Consider the following 22,075-nt stretch of genomic DNA (forward strand, 5'->3'; position numbering starts at 1 on the left):
AGACCTTGTACAGCTGCAGTAAGACATCCCTGCTCCTTTACTCAAGTCCTCTCGCAATAAAAGCCAACATACCATTTGCCTTCTTAACTGCTTGCTGCACCTGTGAGCTTGCTTTCAGTGATTGGTGTACAAGGACACCAAGGTTCCTTTGTATATCAACATTTCCCAATCTATCACTAGTTAAATAATACTCTGCCATTCTGTTTTTCCTACCAAAGCAGATAACTTCACACTTATCCACGTTCTATGTCTAAGGTAAGTAGATAGGGTTTGAGGGTGTCCAGATGTTGGGGGGTGTGGGGGCGTGTGGGTGGTGTTGGGGGGCGGGGGGATATTGGGGGTGGTGGTCCGGGGTTTGGGTGGGGGGTGGTCCGGCAGGGGGTCTGAGGTTCGGGGGTGGGGGTGGTGGGGGGGGCTGGGCTGTGGGGTTGGGGGTGGTGGGTGGGTTGCTTATGTTGGTAGGATTGGAGCGGTTAATGGAGTCCGAGGTCATGGGGGAGGGGTTGGTGGGATCTGAGGTTGGGGGAGGGGCGGGTGGTTGGAGGGTTGGGAGGTGGGGCCCGAGGTTGGGGTGAGGGGAGTCCATTGGGGTCGGTCTGGGTCTTTACAATAGTTACTCAGGAGTTAGAAGAGGTTTTAATTCTTCTAACTTTTTCTGGGTAACTATTGGTATAACCCTGGTGGAACTATCTGAAGTTTGTGATTTAAATTGCATTTTCGGATGTTTCCCAGTGCAGCGCAAACGTCCAGAGGAAGTGTGCATTCCTGGGCAATTGCTGTGCAAACCCTTACTGGGAATTTGCCAGAGGGATTCCCCAGTGCATCTTCGGGGTACCCCCCAAATCCGACGCTGGGGCACGTGGAAGTTACAGGCAATTGCATTTGGTTCCTTCATCCAAATCAATAATTATATAGCTGGGGCCCAAGCACTGATCCTTTTGTACCCTACTAGTCACCACCTGCTACACCGAAAAAATCCTTTATTCCTACTCTGTGTTTCCTGGCTGCTAACCAATTCTCAATCCATGCCAATATATTACCCCCAGCCCCATGTGCTTTAATTTTGCACACTAACCACTTATGTAGGACTTTATCAAAAGCTTTCTGAAAATCCAAATACACCACATGCGCTGGTTCTCCCTTATCTGTTCTGCTAGCTACATTCTCAAAAAACTCCAACAGGTTTGTTAAGCATGATTTCCCTTTCATAAATCCATGTTATTTTTGTCTAATCCTGTTGATATTTTCTAAGTGTCTTGTTATTAGATCCTTTATTTTCTAGCATTTTCCCCACTACTGATGTCAGGCTAACCGGTCTATTATTCCCTGTTTTCTCCCTCCATCCTTTTTTAAATAGTAGGGTTCCATTTGCCACCCTCCAATCTGTTGGATATATTTCAGGAACTACAGAATTTTGGAAAATGACAACCTACGCATCCAATATTTCGATGGCTGCCTCCTTAAATACCCAGGGATGTAGATTATCAGGCCCTGGGGATTTATCGGCTTTCAGCATTTCTCCAGCATTATTTTTTTAGTTATACTAATTTCTTTCAATTCATCCTTCTCACAAGACCTCTGGTTCCCTAGTATTTCTGGGAAGTTATTTGTGTCTTCCTTCATGAAGACAAAGCTAGAGTAATTGTTTAATTGTTCTGCCATTTCCTTGTTTTCTATTATAAACTCTACCCTTACAGACTGTAAAGGACCTACATTTGTCTTTGCTAATCTTTTTCTTTTTACATATTTATAGAAGCTTCTACAGTTGGCTTTTATGTTCCTTGCAAATTTACTCTCATAACTCTATCTTTCCCCTCTTAATCAATCTCTTGATCCTCCTTTGTTGAATTCTAAACTGCACTCAATCCTCAGGCTTGCTACTTTTTCTGGCAACTTTATATGACTCCTCTTTGAACCTACCACTATCCTTAATTTATTTTGTTAGCCATGGTTGGGCTGCTTTTCCTGTTGTGTTTTTGCACCAGGAAGGAATATATAACTGTGGCAATGCATACATTCATTCCTTAAATATTAGCCACTGCCTATCCACTGTCAAGCCTTTTGATGAAGTTCCCCATTCTATCTTAGCTGACTCATGCCTCATGTCTTCGTACTCCCTTCTGTTTAAATTTAGGACCCAAGTTTTGGATCGGACTACTTCACATCCCATCCTAATGAAGAATTCTACGGTGTGACCCCACACAAGATTATTAATTAACCCCTTCTCATTGCACAATACCAAATCTAGGATGGCCTGTTTGCTAGCTGGTTCCTCGACATACAGACCCAGGAATTCAGCCACCACCCTATTATTGCCAATTTGGCTTGCCCAGTCTACATGTAGATTAAAGTCACCCATGATTATTGTAGCACCCTTGTTGTGTGCATCTCTAATTTCCTGTTTATTGCTGCCTTTTACCATACCACTACTGTTTGGAGGTCTATGGATAACTCTCACTAATGCTTTCCACCCCTTGTTGCTTCTTAGCTCCACCAAGGCGATTCTAAATCTAGATTTTCTAAACCAATATTCTCTTTCACTATTGCACTGATTGCATTCTTAACTCGCAATGTCACCTCACTTCCTTTTCCTTTTGGCTGTCCTTCCAAAATATCGAGTTCCCAGCCTTGGTCGCCCTGCAGCCATGTCTCCATAATCGCAATCATATCGTACCTGTTTACATATACTTGCGCTGTTAATTCATCTACTTTCATTGTGAATGCTCCGTGCATTCAGATACAATGCCTTGAGGCTTGTCTTTTGAACATTTTTATACATTTTTTTGTACTATGGCCCCATTTGCTGCTATTCCTTGTCTCCTCTGTTTCTACTTTTGCTTTCTATTTTTCTATATTCCATTCCGATCTTTGTTTCCCTCTTATGTCTCCATGGTCAGGTTCCCATCCTCCTCCCACTCTAGTTTAAACCCTTGTGCGCAGCACTAATGAATACCCCTGTAAGGATATTTTTCCCTGTCCTGCTGGGGTGCAGCCCGTCCAACTTGTACAGGTCCCATCTTCCCCAGAATGGGTCCCAATGCCTCAAGAATCTAAATCCCTCCCTTCTACACAATCTCTCCAGCCATGCATTCATCTGGTTGATTCTCTTATTCCTGATCTTGCTGGCATTTGGCACTGGGAGTAATCCTGAGATTACTATCTTTGAGGTTTTGCTTTTTAATTTATTTCCTTGCTCCCTATATTCTGCTTTAGGATCTGATGCCTATTTTTACCTGTGCCGTTGGTGCTAATATGGACCACGATCTCTGGTTTCTCACACTCCCCCTTTAGAATGTCCTGCAGATGTTCAGTGACATCCTTGACCCTGGCACCAGGGAGGCGACATACCATCCTGGTGTCACGTCTATAGCCACGGAAACGTTTATCTTTTCCCCTTATGATGGAATCCTCTATCACTATCGCTCTCCTGCTCTTTTCCTCCCCGAATGTGCAGCTGAGATGGGTTCAACCAAAGGATCAGTTGGTGAGTATATATTAGTGCTCTTACAGAGTATGGCACTGTGCCAACTATTTTATTTATTGATTTTCAACCACACTGTAGATAAATATGGTGATGATTTGGAAAAATTAAGATTTCTGATAGCTTGTTCTGCAATGCACCTGCTATATAAGGCTGTGTGGTATTCATGACTTTATACAACATGCAATATTCATGTGTCCAACATCATGAGGAACCATATTATCCACCCCTTGACATGATTTATGTGTTGAATAAATTATTGTATTTTAAGAAAAGAGCCAAATGGGTAATCAATATCAATGATTTGATGTCCTGAATTGATTTCATTCTCCACAGCATGAAAATAAAATATTATACTAATATTCTGATACATTACAAATAACTCATCATAATAATTTATGCTTCATCTTAATAATTAAGAGCAGTCTTGCGTATCTAAAATTCCACATTAATTCCATTCCAGCTAGCTGAAGTTGTTTGAGAAGTTCAAATGGTAGAATTAACCTGCTAGGCCTAAATTGCCAATGGATTAAACTAATTTCATCAAAGTGTGATTCTGTTAATGGCACATCGATAACGTGATGCCATCTAATGCTGCAGTTGCTGAATCTATTTCAGATAGTTAACCAAAAATATATGATCAAATTAGAATGGTGTGAATAGTTCACTTCTTTACTTGCTTCTGTGAGCATGACTAGTGCATATTGGCCTTGATTTAATCCTTTTTTTGATTAGTACTAGTAAAAAAAAATGGAAAATGAAAACACGGCCTCGTTACTCTACCCTTACCGACTCATTCCAGAATTGTAAGGATAAAAGGAACAATAGCCGTTTTATGTAGAAAAGGTTTTTTCATGGTCAGTCGTAGAGATCTAACAGATTACACTATGCCTCGCCCTCCAAAATCAGAAGCCAGGGTCGGAAGAATGAACAGGCAAAGTTCTGTTCAAATTGTGGCTGGTCCCTGCTTTCATCCCATTTTCTCCCACACATACCCTTATTTTTGTACTATCACCCTCCAATGAGGGCCCATCTGTGGCAGTGACTAGGGCCCACATCAAAGAACTTGCAGCTAGCAGTTCGCAGTTAATGCTGGCACTATTGAGTGCAGTAGAGAAGAGAGAATGAAAGGCCCACTCCTTACACAAGGATGCCAAAGAATAGAACAAAACCCTCTATTCTCTCTCCCAGCATAATACCACAAATCAGAATCCTTGTATACAACACATCTGAGGATTTTCTGCATTAAAACTCTTTCAGTTTACAAACAAGGAACCTAAATGAGGAGAGAATCGAACCTAAATGAGAAAACAGTCTACTGTGAGCTTCATAGATATTCATTAATTCTGCAAACTTAAAACCCACAAGGCACTCCCATCCAATGATATCACTTCAGCTACAAGCAATGTATGGAAGACCACACTTATTACAAATGATGGAGTGTAACAGTAGATAATTTGCTTCAAATGAAATCAGATCAATGTGTTACGCAATGCAGAGCACATCTTGAACAATGACTTGACAATTGTGAATTTTGCAATTTTTCTATGATTATTACTAACATTGTCAGTTAGCCAGCTTCCCTTGACCTTTGGCTTCATCATGAATCCTGTAAATACTGTGATACTGTGCTTTCACATGGGCCCACTCGTTTCCTGTGATACTGGAGACATTCTCATGGAGTTCCATGCTGCTTTCAAACAGTGAGCAAGAGAGGCAAGACTGTGCATTTACTGGGGAAAGGAGATCCTGCAGGGACTGAATTAATAAGAGAAAAGGGAAGCACTCATTGTGCCAGTGGGGTGAAGGTACATAATAAAAGAAAAGAACGAAAGTATTAAAGAAACAAATTGGTCAGCAGGTGAGCTATGCAGGGTAAAATATGGGTTTATAACTAGAGAGAAAAGAATCTCCCAGTTGAAGGCAGTTAGATAGTGGTAAGGTATATTGTGGGTGAAAGCCTCACTTTTTAATCTGTGAGCCAGAAACCTCACAATGATTTTCTTCCTCTCTCTCTTCTGTCCCTAGCAGCCCAAGAGGGAACTCATTTCTTCCGCCATATTTACAGGCTTGTGCTCTTTCCATGACAAGGACCAATTTTAACCCAACTCATTTCTTTCTGCCAAGAGAAATTGCTCAATAGCTTGTGAGGAGGGCGGGATGGGATCAGAACTCCAGTTCAATTGGACATAAGAACCCCACTGGTAATCAGCCCAGTATTTGTCTCTGTTTGCTGGGACTTGAGTATGGTTCTTACACAGACCTCCCCGACTCAGAGACAAGAATACTACTGAGGAGTCAAGGTTCACTCTTGTCGTGATTTTCCAGCCGTGGTGACGATTTTTAAAAATTAATTAACATTCAGTGACATTTTTTTCTTTATTCATTCATGGTATGTGGGCGTTGCTGGCTAGGCCAGCATTTATTGTCCATCTCTAATTCCCTGTGAGAAGGTGGTGGTGAACTGCTTTCTTGAACCGCTGCGGTCCATGTGCTGTAGGTGCACACACAGTGCTGTTAGGGAGGGAGTTCCAGGGTATTGATCCAGCAGCAGTGAAGGAATGGCGATATAGTTTCAAGTCAGGATAGTGAGTGGCTTGGAGAGGAACTTGCAGTTGGTAGTGTTCGCATGTGTCTTCTGCCCTTTTCTTTCTAGATGGTAGCATTTCTGGGTTTGGAAGGTGCTGTCTAAGAAGACTTGGTGAGTTCCTGCAGTGCATCTTGTAGATGGTACACACTGCTGCCATTGTGTATTAGTGGTGAAGGGAGTGAGTGTTTGTGGATGGGGTGCCAATCAGGGGGGCTGCTTTGTCCTGGATGGTGTCAAGCTTCTTGAGTGGTGTTGGAGCTGCGCTCATTCAGGCAAGTGGGGAGTATTACATCGCACTCCTGAATTGTGCCTTGTAGATGCTGGACGGGCTTTGGGGAGTCAGGAGGTGAGTTACTCATCGCAGGATTCCTAGCCTCTGACCTGCTTTTGTGGCCACAGTATTTATATGCTGCATATGGACATGGACTGCTTCAGTATCTGAGGAGACATGAATGGTGCTGAATATTGTGCAGTCATCAATGAACATCCCCACTTCCGACCTTATGATGGAGGGAAGGTTACTGATAAAGCAGCTGAAGATGGTTGGGCCTACGCTGAGGAACCCCTGCAGTAATATCCTGGAACTGAGATGTCTGACCTCCAACAACCAGAACTATCTTCCTTTGTGCTAGATATGACTCCAATCAATGGAAAGTTTTTCCCCTGATTCTCATTGACTCCAATTTTGCTCGGGCTCCTTGATGCCGTATTCGGTCAAATGCTGCCTTGATGTTGAGGGCAGTCACTCTCACCTCACCTCACATGTCTTAGCTAACCTGTAAACAATGACTCCATGTCTTTATTATAATTAAGATTGTGGACGTTTGAAACAGGAACTTATTTGTCTCATGGATTTTGAAATATGGTCAAGAGAAAGAGAAAGTAGCTAGATTGCGGACCTTTATAAATTGTCCTTTGGAAGCACTGCATTTTAATGTTCAACTATACTGTAATTAAAAGCTGCAAATCTGCTAAATTAAATCTTTGCATTCAAGGGAAGGGAAAACATCCTGTAAGGCAGAATTACATTTGGAAAAAGTGAGATGTGCCACCTGCTCATTATAGACCGTTTAACAATAATCGGTTACAATCTATGTTCTTCAGTTCAATTATATCATAACTTCATTAGTTTCTCTGTACTGATTTGCAGAGGTGCAGCGCTCCTTCAGGCAATCGGCTTTCTTGTTGCATTCCCTAATTAAACCAGTGATAAAATCATTGCATTTTAAAAATGGGAATTCAAAAATGAATTTTATTTCTTGACCCCTCCACTCTAACCACCTGACCTGCAGGGTTACCTCCTGAAGCTAGTGACACACACTGGGATAAATTTCCACAGCTGATGTCAATCCTTTACCACTTGGTTCAAGTGGCTCCTTTTCATCTGTGCGATGAAGAAAGTAAGTCTTGCATTTATATAAAGCCTTGCACAGCCTCAGGATGTAAAGTGCTTTATAACCAACTTAGCACTTCTTGTTATGACGTCACTATCGTAATGTCGGGAATGTGGCAGCCAATTTGTGTACAGCAACAGTAATGTGATAATGACTGGGTAACCTGTTTTGTGCTGTTAGTTGAAGGGAGGTGGTGGCATAGTGGCGTTGTCACTGGGCTAGTACTCCATAATGCACAACGTAATGATTTGGTGGACTTGGGTTCCCACCACAGCAGATAGAGAAATTTGAGTTTAATAAAAAATTTGGAATTAAGAGTCTCATGATGACCTTGAAACCATTGTTGATTGTTGGAAAAACCGACCTGGCTTATTGCTTCCTTTTAGAAAATCTGTTGCTCTTATCCGGCCTGTGCTACATGTGACTCCAAACCCACAGCAATGTGGTTGACTCTTAAATGGCTGAGCAAGCCACTCAGTTCTCAAGGGGAGTTAGGGATGGGCAATAAGTGCTGGCCCAGCCCACATTCAATGAATACAAACAAATAAATAAATGCTGGCCAGCGTACCATGGCAAGTTGCCCTGTTCTTTTTCAAAATGGTGGCCATGGGATCTTTTCGCTGGTCCACAGTTTAACATCTCATCTGATGACACATCCATGGTAATTAACCGTCTTGTAATTTGGCTTTTTGCCCCACGTTCCAGATCAGGCCTTCCCAGGACGTGTATTGTCCAAGATTTCACATGTGTCCACATATCCACATATTTCCTGTCTGTCTATACACACTGAGCTGCTGCACACGCACTGACCCTCGCCTACACAGCCATGAGGGAGCAGCTGGAGCACTGGCTGACATTCTCCCCTGAGAGTTGTTTGGGTGCTTTGGGCTCAAGGTGGGCTCCATAGCTGCATGAGTTCAACCCCGCTCACAGCCACCCCTCCCACCACCCCCATCAACCAAACCCGCCCCCCGCCCCCCCCAACCATGCCATCGCGTACTCCTCAGGTCTTATCACATCCCCCTTGCTCTCATATTTTCCCCAAATTCCCTACCACCTCAGCTCCCACAGTCGCACAAACACAGCCCAACCCATCCACACCCTTCCCCGCCCTCGTTCCCACGGCCATGCCAGCACCTCACCACGGCAAAGTGGCCCTTAATTTTTTTTTTGGCCAAGAGTTGGTCACCCTGGACACATCCTCAACACTGCCCTGGGCTATCAGGCTAGATTTTGCTCATAGCCTCGCGAGTGGGACTCAACACCACACTGTCTGACTCAGAGGCAAGTGTTGCCAACTGAGCCACTGCTAAGGCACTGAGACCAGACAGTAGAGCCCGGGCTTTTCAATTGGCACTATTTTATCCCTGGTGATGGACCTATTTAAATTAAATGTGTTGAACCCAGTGATAAAATAAGACTCTATCCAATCAATCTTAAGTGTTTTTTTTTATTTGCGCATGGGATGTGGGCATCACTGACTAGGCCAGCATTTATTGCCCATCCCTAATTGCCCTTGATCAGGGGGCATTTAAGAGTTAACCACATTGCTGTGGGTCTGGAGTCACATGTAGGCCAGACCAGGTAAGGACGGCAGATTTCCTTCCCTAAAGGGCATTTGTGAGCCAGATGGGTTTTTACGACAATTGGCAATGGCTATCATTAGGCTTTTAATTCTAGATTTTTATTGAATTTGAATTGCACTGTTAGCCATTGTGGGATTTAAATCCCGGTTCCCAGAGAATTACCCTGGATCTCTGGGATATCAGTCCAGTGACAATACTACCATGTCACCACCTCCTTCATTTAGCCGCTATTAGACCATAATGTTCTTGACTTTATTTTGAGAGCGATGTCCAGACATACATAATTACCAGCAAGGGTCAGGGGGCAGGAATCAGGCTGCGATCATTGATGCCTCCTGTCATGCCCCAAACTGTAGTGCTGGCCAAGATTAGCTAACTCAGAGCACACCTGGATTAAGAGAAGCTCATATTGCAAATGCTGCAGATGTGTACAGCTTAATAATTATATTGGCCAGGTGGACAAAGTTTTTATTTATTCATTTATGGGATGTGGGCAATGCTGGCTAGGCCAGCATTTATTGCCAATCCCTAATTTCCCCTGAGAAGGTGGCAGTGAGCTGCCTTGATGACCACTGCAGTCCATGTGGTGTAGGTACACCCATAGTGCTGTTAGGGAGAGAGTTCCAGGATTTTGACCCAGTGACAGTGAAGGGGCGGCCGATATATTTCCAAGTCAGGATGGTGAGTGGCTTGGAGGGGAACTTGCAGATGGTGGTGTTCCCATGTACTTGCTGCCCTTTTCCTACTAGATGGCAATGGTCGTGTGTTTGGGAGGTCCTGTCTAAAGAGCCCTGGTGAAGTCCTGAAGGGTCCCTTGCAGATGGTACACACTGCTGCCATTGTGCATCAGTGGTGGAGGAAGTGAATGTTTGTGGAATGGGTGCCAATCAAGAAAGCTGATCTAGGAAAATGGAGACTATTCCATCACACTCCTGACTTGTGCCTCGTACATGGTGGACAGGCTTTGGGGAGTCAGGAAGTGAGATACTTGTCGCAGTATTCCTAGCTTCTGACCTGCTCTTGTAGCCAAAGTATTTATATATGGCTAGTCCAGTTCGGTTTCTGGTCAGTTGTAACCCCAGGAAGTTGATAGTGGGTGATTCATTGATGGTAAACCCATTGAATGTCAAGGGGTGAGACTCTCTCTTGTTGGAGACGGTCATTGTCTGGCACTTGTGTGGTGCAAATGTTACTTGTCACTTGTCAGCCCAAGACTGGATATTGTCCAGATTTTGCTACATTTGGACATAGACTACTTCAGTATCTGAGGAGTCCCAAGTGGTGCTGAACATTGTGCATCAGTGAACATCCCCACTTTGACCGTATGATAGAAGGAAGGTCATTGATGAAGCAGTTGAAGGTGGTTGGGCCTAGGACACTACCCTGAGAAACTCCTGGAACTGAGATGATTGACTTCCAACAATCACATCCATCTTCTTTTGTGCTAAGTATGACTCCAACTAGCGGGGAGTTTTTCCCGTTTCCCAATGACTCCAATTTTGCTGGGGCTCCTCGATGCCACATGTGTACATTTTAATGATTATATTGGCCAAATGGCTAATATATGAAGACATAATAATATTAAACAAACCCTTCAATCCCGCAACTCGATTTAAATTCAGTTGGAAAGGCAGCTTTTATGATGTTTAGTGATCCAAATCAAATGAATTTAGGCAGTCTTAAACCTGCTGAAAATTTATTATCACCTGGATGGTGTCCCTCAGAGAAGTTATATATAGTTCAGAGAATGGAAGTGTCAGATGAATAAGAGACAGTTATCTCAAGATACAGTTAAGACAGGCTGCCCAAGCCATACAAAAGGAGTAATACTTAACATCTAACTCGCACATTCTGGCGGCATCATGTCTAATAAGGATATTTTGTGCATTATCTTCAAACATTAATCAGCGTCAATACAAGGGTGTTTTATGAATAGAGATATATTTTATTAACTTCATGGTCTAAATAAAATAAATAACATAGATTAAGAAGAGTCTCATGGCACAGTGATAGTATCCCTACCTCTGGGTCAGAAGCACTGGGTTTAAATCCCATTTCAGCACTTGATGGCTACAGAAGGGATGTTCATAACGTAGCCAAGCAGTTTGATTATCAGCCTGTAAATCCTTCCAATCCACCTGATGGCAGGTGGCAAGAGCAGGAAAGTTTCCTGGTCAGCCAGGCTGCAGAAGGCAATGTGAACCACTGCAACACTTTGCCAAGCATAATCATGGACATGTTTGTGATCACCAATGTCCTCCTCTTTTGGCATGGCACCTGAAGGAGGAGGGTAGGTTAAAGATGATTGTAAATCTGAGTTCCAAACTGATATGAATAGAAGTTGGTTTTGATGAACTCCTCTGATCAGGAGGATGTCGAAGAGGATGATGGTGAGGAGGTCCGCAAAGGTGCCTGTGGGGATCGACTGCTTCCAATCCTTCAAGAAGGCATTGGATGGATTTCACAGCATGTGGAAAATAAGATTAATCATTCCAGAAAATAACTTGGAGCTTCCTGGATCCTCTGTGAGGGATAGGGGTGAAAGTTCTGAGCGAGGATTGCAGAATTGACTTTTTTTTCACTTCCCCTAGGAAATGGTGGAGAAGGAGTGCTGTTACAGGGTGACAAGATCAGACAGAAAATGTGGTGAGTTCATATGGGCTCATTGGCCTCTTTCAATCCTGAATCTATTAAAGAGCAAGGCTTAGCCAGCAGGCTATGGTCTGCCAATATTTGTAGACAGTATCCTTGGAATATGTGTCTGTGAAAAGGGGCTTTTTTGTGTTTGGTCTGAGATTATTTATAGTCATAGAGTCAGACTATTCATTGCTAGGCAGCATCTCTGATAAATGTAACTATAACATCATTTTTTTTAGACAGTGCGTGGTTCTAAAATTATTAGATAGATTGTTATACTTGGACATTAACTTTTGTGAGGAGCATACAGAAGAATAGTCGCACAAGGATTCACTTATCAATCAGAGAGAGAACTCTTTACTGAACGATTGGAGGTGAGACTTGGAGTACAAGTAGGGGTTGCAGAACAAACATTACTGAAAATTAGCCCGCATTTTGTAACACTTGTGAATTTAAAAAAAACCAGAGAAATTTAGCAATGTCAAATTTACGTTGACTTTGTAAGTGAGGAGAAACATCTGAGAGAAAATTGAGTCCCTGTTGTCCCAGGCCAAAAGTTAACTGGAAGAAAATCAAGGCTGTTGAGAGAGCCTGCTTGGCTGTAGAAGATCTCACCAGGGAGTAGCAAGAGTGCTCGCTATGTTCTTCAAGACTCTTTGGCCCATAAGGAAGAATTATCCCGTAAGCAATTACTAATATTGACCAGAGAAACTCAAATTTAAGCACAAGTCTTAAGTTGGTGCCTGCACCAGTGACTGAAACGTTATAAAATGAATTTGATTCAGGCAATGCATTTACCCTTCTCTAAGATCTAATAGTATTGAGTCTGACTGATCTCTCCTCAACCAGCAGTACAAGCGAATACTGTAGCTTGTGAGATACACTTCAAGATAGGAAAGGGAGTGCAGCTGAAGTTCAAAAAAGCTTGTCATCATTTCAGTGAATGCAACTAAGGCTATCTAATTACAGTGTCTGAGCAAAGTTGTTTTGCTTTCCATGTGAACTGCAGTCATTATGTAACTGAGATTTGAATCTGGGTTCAGGGCTCAGCCTGAAAATTGAAGAGACGTGAGACAACCTAGAGGAAAATGATATATTCTAGAAAGCCAACTGGTGAAGGATATAACTGGAGCCAAACTTTATACACTTTCATAAGCATTTATACAGTTACAGATTACAAGCAAACGCCTCCCAATCCAACAACCACAGTTTCAATCTGTGTGTATTTGTTGGAGCACCAGTGAGTCCCCAGTTAATTCCCACCACCTGCCTACTGTTGAGCACAGTTTAATATACAATTATCACAAGAAACCTACTTTGCTTTGATTCTGTGTCAGATTAGCTGGATTTTCGATTGCACCATTTACACCGTATATGAACAATGGGTGGAGTCGTCCCAGAATTGTACCAAGTGTGGAAATAGGCATGAGAAATGACTTTTTACCCGCTGGCCACAATGGTGGGTTTTTGCACCGTATCTTCCCCTTCCTGCCTCATAAATTACACAGTCACAGAAAACATGCCGTCTCTCTGGCCTCCAATTTGCCCACCATGCTGTTACCTCGCTGTTTCCTCACTTCGGGCACCATATTTAAACTGCAGCCGTGCGCACAGCCCCGGATTGCTCCAGTGAAGACATGGCCGCAAAAGCCAAGAAGAGTGCAGCCCCCCTGATTCAGTGATGCATCCCTAGAACGCCTTTTGGACACTGTTAGGGTCCACTGCAATGTCCTCCACCCCCCTCTGGCCACAGGAGGCCCATCAATCTCACCACTCCGGTTTAGGAGGTGATGGCAGTGGTGGTCAGTGCCAGTGCTGCACACAAGAGGTCAGCCATCCAGTGCAGAAAGAGGATGAATGATCTCAACCATGCTGCCAGGGCAAGTCAACCATGTCACCACTCTAAACTCACACACTCACAAGCCCATCACATATTCACTGGCATCTCACTCACTGCCAGCTCAGGACTGTCCTCACTGCGTCTTGTCAACATCTTTCATGAATCTTGCAGCTATGAGGGCCTCCCGAGTGTGCCTGCCTCATGTGGCCAACACAATGACCTCATCACCATCATCCTCGCCTTCGAGGACCTCCTCACCACCATCCTCTTCGACATCCTCCTCATCGGAGGAGATGTGCCGCTCTTCCATCGCCCCCTCAGCCAGGTTCCCCACCTGCACCTCACCCTGCTCCCCCAAACCAGTTGTAGCACCAGGTTGTGTAGTGCGCAGAAAGCTACAATGATGCATGACACCCTTTGGGGACTGTATTGCAGTTCTCCACTGGACATGTTGAGGAACCAGAACCTCATTTTCAAAATACCTATTGTTTACTCCATCAAAGCCTGGGTCGTGGCATGAGCCTCGTTACACTGTCGCTCTGCTGCAGTCTGAGGCTGCCGCACGGGCGACATCAGCCACAGCCTCTGTTTGTTCCCAAGGAGCCAACCCTGCAGCCTCCGTGGACCCTGGAAGATGTCAGGGTTCTGAGACCTGCTGAGGATGGAGGAGTCGTGGACGCTCCCTGGGAATCGTGCGCAGACCTGTATCCTACACATCCTGTGTCTGTTATTGTCTCAGACCAGCTGAACATTCAGTGAGTAGAAGCCCTTGAGGTAGGTGACTGCTTGTTGCCACGGAGATCTAAGTGCTACATCAATGCAGCTGATGGCACCCAGCACCTGAAGAAAACCTGAGGTCTGCACAAACCCCAGTGCTCTTGCTTCCTGCCTTTCCTGATTCCAGGCAAAATGCACAAAGTTCTGTGCCTTCGTGAAGATGCTGTCTGTGGTCTCTGGGATACACTTGTGGGTGGAGGCTTGCAATATCCCTCACAGGTCACCTGTGGAGCCTTAGAAGAAGCCACTGGCATAAAAACTGAGCGCCACGGTCACTTTTACAGCCACTGGCAGTGGATGCCCTGTGGCACCAAATCCTGCAGCAGGTGGCATATGTGACCAACCATTTCCCTAGACATAAGCAGTCTTCAGTGACACTGATTCTCCGTCATCTGCAGGAATGTCAAGCACCGTCTATAGACCTTAGGTCTAACAAGGCACCAACAAGTGATGGCTCGCTCTGGATCTTCAGCTGCGGGCACAGGAAGTCCTGCCACCCCTTCATCTTGAGGGTGGTGTTCCTCTCACTGGCAAGCTAGGTGCCTCCACCACACTCATCTCCTTCCTCTCTTCTCTCTATTAGCCATGAGGCATAGCGCTAAACCACCAGGCCCCATGATCCTGATGTACTCCTCCTGCAGGATCAAAGACAGTGACATGTAGATTAGCATATATGTACCAAGAACCTATCTTGGTTAAGTCTCCAGCTCCGGCTGAGTCTCAAGGCCCCTTTGCTCATTCAGAACAGAGCTGCCCACCACTTGGCCTGTGTGTACTCCGTTTCTTGCTGTCCGAATTCCCACCCACCTTCGTCCCACTCCACTTGACTGATTGGCAGCATCTTCAGCCACTGGACTGCATGCTGTGCTCTCAGCTCAGGCACAGGCAGTCCCCTAACCCGCACTGCAAGGCTGCACTGTTAGCTTGAACGATGATGGGTACTGGTCGAAATCTAAGTAAAGACATTGCTCCGAGCGCCTCCACTAGTGACTGCCCCATGGGCATATTTCACAAGGGGATTCGACAACGTGCCCAGTTGTCCAATTGTTCTGCAGTCACTTTCACAGCCTCAGCGGGCACCCCTCTGGCATCAAATCCTGCAGCAGGTGGCAAATGTGACCGACCAGTTCCCTAGACGTAAGCAGTCTTCAGTGACACACATTAATTTGTAGCCTGTGCCCGAGGGGTGAAAATTTCTGGAGCATTTGGTGGCACTTTCATGCTTTTGGGCAGAAAAGCTTCAGAGGCCCGACTCCAAGCCTGCCAATGGAGCTGCAGCTGAACGGTCTCAGCTGCGGAAGAATGCTCACTTTTGACAAACTTTTCCAACTGCGTGGCCGCTTCCATCCCCACACCCCCCCCCCCCCCCCCCCCCCCACCAATTGGCTCCCCTGCCTACGCCTGGCACGTGTGTGTGTACTTCCATCAGTCTGTGCTGCCTTGCCCCACCCGCACTGGGGCCCTTGCCCCGGCACCGCACTGAAAGCCAGCTGGGATAAAGCATCTTGCCAGTTCTCCCCACGAGTGCGCGGCGCCTCTCCCTCAATGTCCCACAGGCGATCCTCGCGAGCGATGCACAAGGCTGTGTGCGCTCACCTCCGAGTTCCCCTGGGAGTCCAGCTCACCAGGTACATGCTTTTTAAAGGCAGCCGTGAAGCACACCGTTCTGAAGTCAGGCTGACATGGGAGGTAAATTTGATGTGGTGGCGGGGGTGGGGGGGGGAGGGGGTGGAAGGAGGGCAGTGTGCAGGCACAGCGATGAGATGCAAATGCATTAAAATTAAGTTCCTGTTGCTGGACATCAGGAAACACGGCCGGCCATTGATGGACACAGCGGACGGTCATAAACTGGTTTCACGACGGCGCAAATCTGATTTTTTTCCGCTTACGCCACCAAACACGCCCGCCGCCAATTGGAGCGGAAAATTCCGGCCAATACCTATTACGGGCTGAATGACCTCGTTCTGTACCATAAATTATCTATGGTTCTACAATGAATAGTAATGCTAAGAAGCTGAAACCAATGCTAAATTTGAAGAGCGGAATTTAACCAGGTGGTTGGGGGGGGTCTCACCCGCCAGCTGGAGAGTTAATGAAAATCATAGATTGCTACTTTTCAGGAAGGGCCCTCTGCATTTAAGTGGCCTTCCCTGGGATTAAAGATGCCAAGGGCAAAAAAATCCCACACCACGAGAGCTGCCAGCCTGTGCGCTGCTCAGCAGCGCAGCCAGAAGTGTGGTGGCTGCTGCCGGCAATGCACCCACCTGAGGCTCTGGATCACTCAGGGACCCAGGCCACAGATGAGCGGAAGGCGTGAGGAGGATGGCAGTGTAGGGCTTTTGAGGAAATGGGAAAGGGGATCGGCAAATGTAATGGTGCTGGTTCTCAGCAACCACCACCCAGCTTTCTGATGCGGGGTCCCTCGATGAGGCACTGAATGCTTTTGAATTAGGGACCCACCCCAACCCTTTGAAGTCCTCAAGCAAACCCAACAGAGTTTGGTTTTTGGTCTTCCTGCATGGCAAATTCCTTGCCTGGCGCTGGTTCAATAACAGTGGAGGCAGGATGAGGGCCTTAAGTGGCCATTAATTGCCCACTTAAGGGCATTCATTGGTGACACAGTGGGAAGGCTGCCCATGAGCCTTCCCTCCTTAGGCTTAATCGGGCAAGAGGTGGGAAGATACTGGGGTCCCCACCCGTCACCCTCCTGCCTGATTAAATATCCCCCTGCCACCAAACTTGTCTTAATGGAGGGCATTAAATTCCACCCGAAGTGTGAACATATAAAAGACAAGCTCACACATAGAAAGAAATGACAAAGGCAAGGATTGGAAAATAAAGTGTAGAATCCCTGAAAGCCTATGCAGGACTATTGTTTTTTTTTTTATCTGAGTGTTAACACTGTGTAAATTGGGAAGTTTAGAGTGATGTTATTTTCTGTCATTCCTATCACCTATCTGGAAATAGAAGTTTATCATTAGCCAGAGCCCATGAAATTAATGCATTTTCAGCAACAAGCTCTGCTCATCTTGTTAAATAGTTGCAAAAAGCCTCGATTTGCCTTCTATTCTTATTTCTCACCAAATATATGACAGTGCTCCCAGAGCAACTATACCCTTTGCAATAAAACAAGGGAATACAGTGGGTGCCTCTGAACATTTTTGGATGAAGAGGAAGAGATAAGTCAGGCCAAGACCAATAAGGACATCATAGGAGGATGTGCCCTTTCTGCACCTCTGCTCCATCTCTATCACATCAGCAGCGCTACTGGACTCTATCTAAAAGAATCAGACTTTTACAGAAAGGCAATAATGAAATGATGCCATCTCCTGTAGCCAGATCTGGAACTGCAGTGCAGCACCCAGAGTTGCTTAAACTTTGCAATTAAAGTGAAGACATAGCAGAGACTAAAATTAATACTGCAATGACTTGATGGACCGGACAGGTTTCGACAAGAAACAGATAAACGTTATTAAAGGGAGCTTTTCGGATGCTATTGAATAGGATCCTCGACAGGAAGCGCCACCTCCAAGGTTACCCACGCTTAGGGCTCATTGGTCAGAACCTCCAAGAATATTATGTGATCCCTGATAGACAACAGGAGAGGTTATACCTTCAGTTACTATGTTTCCTCCTCCTTTAGTTTTTACTTACAGAGAAAATTTGAATATCCAAAAACATATACATATATACAGCTCAGGTGATTAAAGATCAAGTCTCTGAGGTGTTTTCCTTATTTGGTTAGAGCAGTGCAGCTCTACCACTTGAGGTTCTTCCACAGGGTCAACATGATCAGGAACTGCAGCACAAGATACACCATCAGAAAGTGGCAGTTCAGGGTTAGGCAACTCTACAGACATTGCGCATGTCTATTCTAGGTCAATCTGTCACCTCAGGGATTCGTGGTTAATACAGGTGGAATAGTTGGTTGTTGGAATATCTCTCTATCCCAAAGAGGGTCCACGTATCTTCAAACAATTCTGTCTTCCACTTCCAACTGGAAGGGTAAGGGACCAGTTTCTGAGACAGTGGTTGCAGGAACCCAACAAGGTCCACATTCAAAGTTCCGCACGAATACTGTGTCTCCTACAGAGAATCTGCGAGCTTTGCTACAAATGTCGTGATTCAATTTTTGATTACTCTGATTCCTCTCTACTTTACCCTCTAAATTTGGAAATACCAGACTTAACCTTGTACATTGGCGGCATTTCATCAATAATTCAAATGGTGTTGAAGCCGTAGTCAAATGAGGCGATGTTCGATAACAGAAGAAAGCAGGAAAGTCGAGTTTCTAGAATACCTTCTGACAACCTCTTCATTGCAGAATTGAACGTTTTTACAGCTCACTCAGCTAAAGCATTTGATGGGGAATGGTATGGGTCTGGGAATAGATGTCGGTATTGGAAGCTTCAGGTTCTGCTGTATTTTTCAATTCAATCATGTTGGTTTGCTGCTTTATGGGCCCTGCATTGCCTTACAATGTAACCTTTCTTATGGCAATAATGGCATTCTGCCTCCTTAAATCTACAGGTGTCCAGTATGTGATCACCCCCACATCTATAACAAATTAACCTTAAGTTGCTGCTGGAGTGATCCTACTAGGCCTTTTCATATTCCTAACAGCGGACATTGCCTCTCGCTTTGCTGCAGTGTCTCTGGTTTTCGCACCACACTTGGTGGCAGGTTCCGACCCCACATCAAGAACAGTGCCATGTTGTATGTGTTGCAAAGCCTGCAAGTGTTTCGCAGAACTTTCCACAGCGAGTGCCAATTCCAGGGTGCGCTTCAAATTGATGTTGACCTCTGCGAGTAAACGACACTGAATGGCGTTGTCACGAACTCCACAAATTAATCCGTCCTGCAGCATAGCATTGAGTGTGTCCCCAAAGTTGCAGCGTTCTGTCAAATCCTTCAGCTTCACTATATAGGTTACGATGGACTCTCCCGAGGTTTTAATTCTAAAATTAAACTTAAACCTCTGTATTATTACAGATGGCTTCGGCTGGAAATGTGTTTTCAAGAGGTCCACAAATTCATTAAAGGACTTAGAATTGGGTGTGCTTGAGGCCTTCAGGCTGTATGCCTTGCATACGTACATACACTCATAAGGATGGCTTTCTGCTTTTTGTCTGCGGTAATTTCGTTCGCTACGAAATGAAAGCCAAGGCACTCTACGTACTGGCTCCAGTCTTCCATAGTCACATCGTAAGGATCGATTCTGCCAAAGAGTGGCATGACTGGTGAGTGGTCTTTTCTTTTTTCTTCAGATTCGATGTACTCATGGTAACAAAGCCAGGTGCAGCATCGGAGCTATTTCACCTTCGTCACCAAATTTAATGACTTGACGGACTGGAAAGGTTTCAACAAGAAACAGATAAGCTTTATTACAGAGAGCTTTTCAGATGCTACATGCTTGAACAGAATCCTCGACAGGAAGCCCCACCCCCTGATTACCCTCGCTTCAGGCTCATTGGTCGGAGCCTCCAAGAACATCACGTGACCCTGATAGACAGCAGGAGTGGCTATACCTTCAATTACTACAAATACTTATTTAAAAGTACATAGACAACAATAGATTATATTTATATAGGGCCTTTAATATAATAAAACATCCTAAGGTGATTCACAAGAGTGTTATAAACCAAAGTTAGATTCCGAGACACATTAGGAATATTAAGGCAGAGGGCCTAAGCAGCTGATGATTAAAATCGGGGATCCTCCTGAGGCCAGAATTAGAGCAGGACAGATATCTCGGGAGGTAGTGGGGCTGGAGAAGATTACAGAGATAGGAAGGGGCAAGGCCATGAAAGGATTTTAGATATATTAAATCCAGCCAGCTCAGAGTTGTAGGAAGCAAGCCTGACACATTTGATAAGGTTTTTGGAGAAAGCCACTGATGAAGGAAATACAGTGGAAGTTCTATGCATAGATATTTGAAAAGGTGCTGCTTAGAAGGCTTGTTGATGAACTTGAAGTGCACTGTGTCAAAGAGAATATAGTAGCATCAGAAAGAGATTGGATTAAGTTGAGAGAGCAATGCTGACAGATGCCTTTTTGGAGCGAAGACATGTGACCGGTAGTATCCCCGGAGGCCAATGTTGAGACCCTTTTTCTTTTTGATGGACGTACGTGGTCTGGATTCGGATATAGAGGAGTACAATTTCAAAATTTGCAAATGACAGAGGCAAAGTGACTAACCGTGAAGAGGGGTTTGAGTGACTGCAGAAGGACGCAAATAAGAACAGAAAATGCTGAATAATCTCAGCAGGTCAGGCAGCGTCCATAGGGGGAGAAACAGAGGGTAGGATTTTCCAAGGATGCCGGGATCCTCCAGTCCTGCTGAAAGTTAATGAACTTTTGGCTGGGCTGCTGAATCTCCCATGTTGCGTCTCGCCACAAATGGGGCCAGAAAACCCCAGGCAGAGTTAATGGGCTGAGTTTTCACGAAGGCAGCTTTGGAGGCATTTTTCAAATTGATAAGTTTTCGGTATCAGGACTACCATTTCAGCAGGTCATGCCTGGTTTAGCTGGCGCTACCCATATGAATGTTGGCGCAATGTGGATATTATTCTGAAGAAGCAGAGGTGGGGTGCGGTGCGGTGGGCGCCCCCTGCTGCCCTCCTGTTGGGGAGGTGTAAATAAAGTTGGTTCAATAATGGTGGCCTGCACTTCAGCACGTGCTCGTCCTTTTCCTGTGCAGCTCCACAACCGAAAGACAGCAATACAGATAGGATGGAATTTTTTAAAAACATTTCATTTGCGAAATTAAGGACTGAATAACATTGTGACGCTCTTTAGGAAAACTCTTAAAATTGATTAATTTGTGGAAGTTTGGTTTGAAAGATTGTTCCATCTACACATGAACAGCTCAGTGAGTCAGCACATCTATAATTGACTGAAAAATGGCACTGAAGGCAATTTGTGGACAATGAGGGAATTCAACCCCAACAAAGAGGACTGATGTAATTATGAACAAAGGTTACACATTAGACTGAAAGCGAATAAAATAGGAGATAATGATAAATGATGGGGCCAGATACTTTTGATGTCGTGTCTAACCAATGTTGTCTGCAAGACCCCAGTACTGTGGAATATGCTGAAAGTAATGAGATTCTGGACTTATATTGTGGTACGACGTGTTGGAGAGGTGTAAATAAAATTAATTCAATAATAACTGCTTGCAGTTGGGCATTTGCTAGGCCTTTCTCAGTGCAGTACACAACGCAAAGAAAACCAATTGACTTGCAACCAGTGCCGTGACATGTTCCCACCTCTGTGCACTTTTCCTGGAGGTAAGTCCCAACCGTGCCAGCTGCCTGCCCAGCAGTAGTGGGTACCAAATAGAGAACAATGGATAATTTGCCTCTGTTGTGCAAATGGTCTGCAATTTTTCTGACAGTGCATGGGCCGTCCGTAGTGATAGGTGCCCAGAAATTGTGCAGAGGTGGCTCCACAATGGGAGGTCCAAGTCAGGAACCATGTGAGGCCTTTTATTAAGTTGATGGCATTAAACCACCTTGCTCAGGTTTGCCCAAGCAAAAGGTATGCCATTGCAGCCACTTCAAGGAGACTGATGTCTTTGCTAATGCAACGCTTACCGCAATGGAAGTCACTGCTCTCCTACTGTAGGTACCTCCATGGCATTGCTGATAGTCCTGCTGCTGACCCCTCAGCAATGTCCACACTGCAACTGTGGCTGGTGGCCCTACTAACAGGCTGCATTGAATGTTCCTCCCAATGCTGGAACCCAGCTGCCCACCCTAATTGGAA

The sequence above is a fragment of the Carcharodon carcharias genome, chromosome 26 (genome assembly GCF_017639515.1).
Source record: "Carcharodon carcharias isolate sCarCar2 chromosome 26, sCarCar2.pri, whole genome shotgun sequence".
In the NCBI taxonomy this organism is placed as follows: Eukaryota; Metazoa; Chordata; class Chondrichthyes; order Lamniformes; family Lamnidae; genus Carcharodon; species Carcharodon carcharias.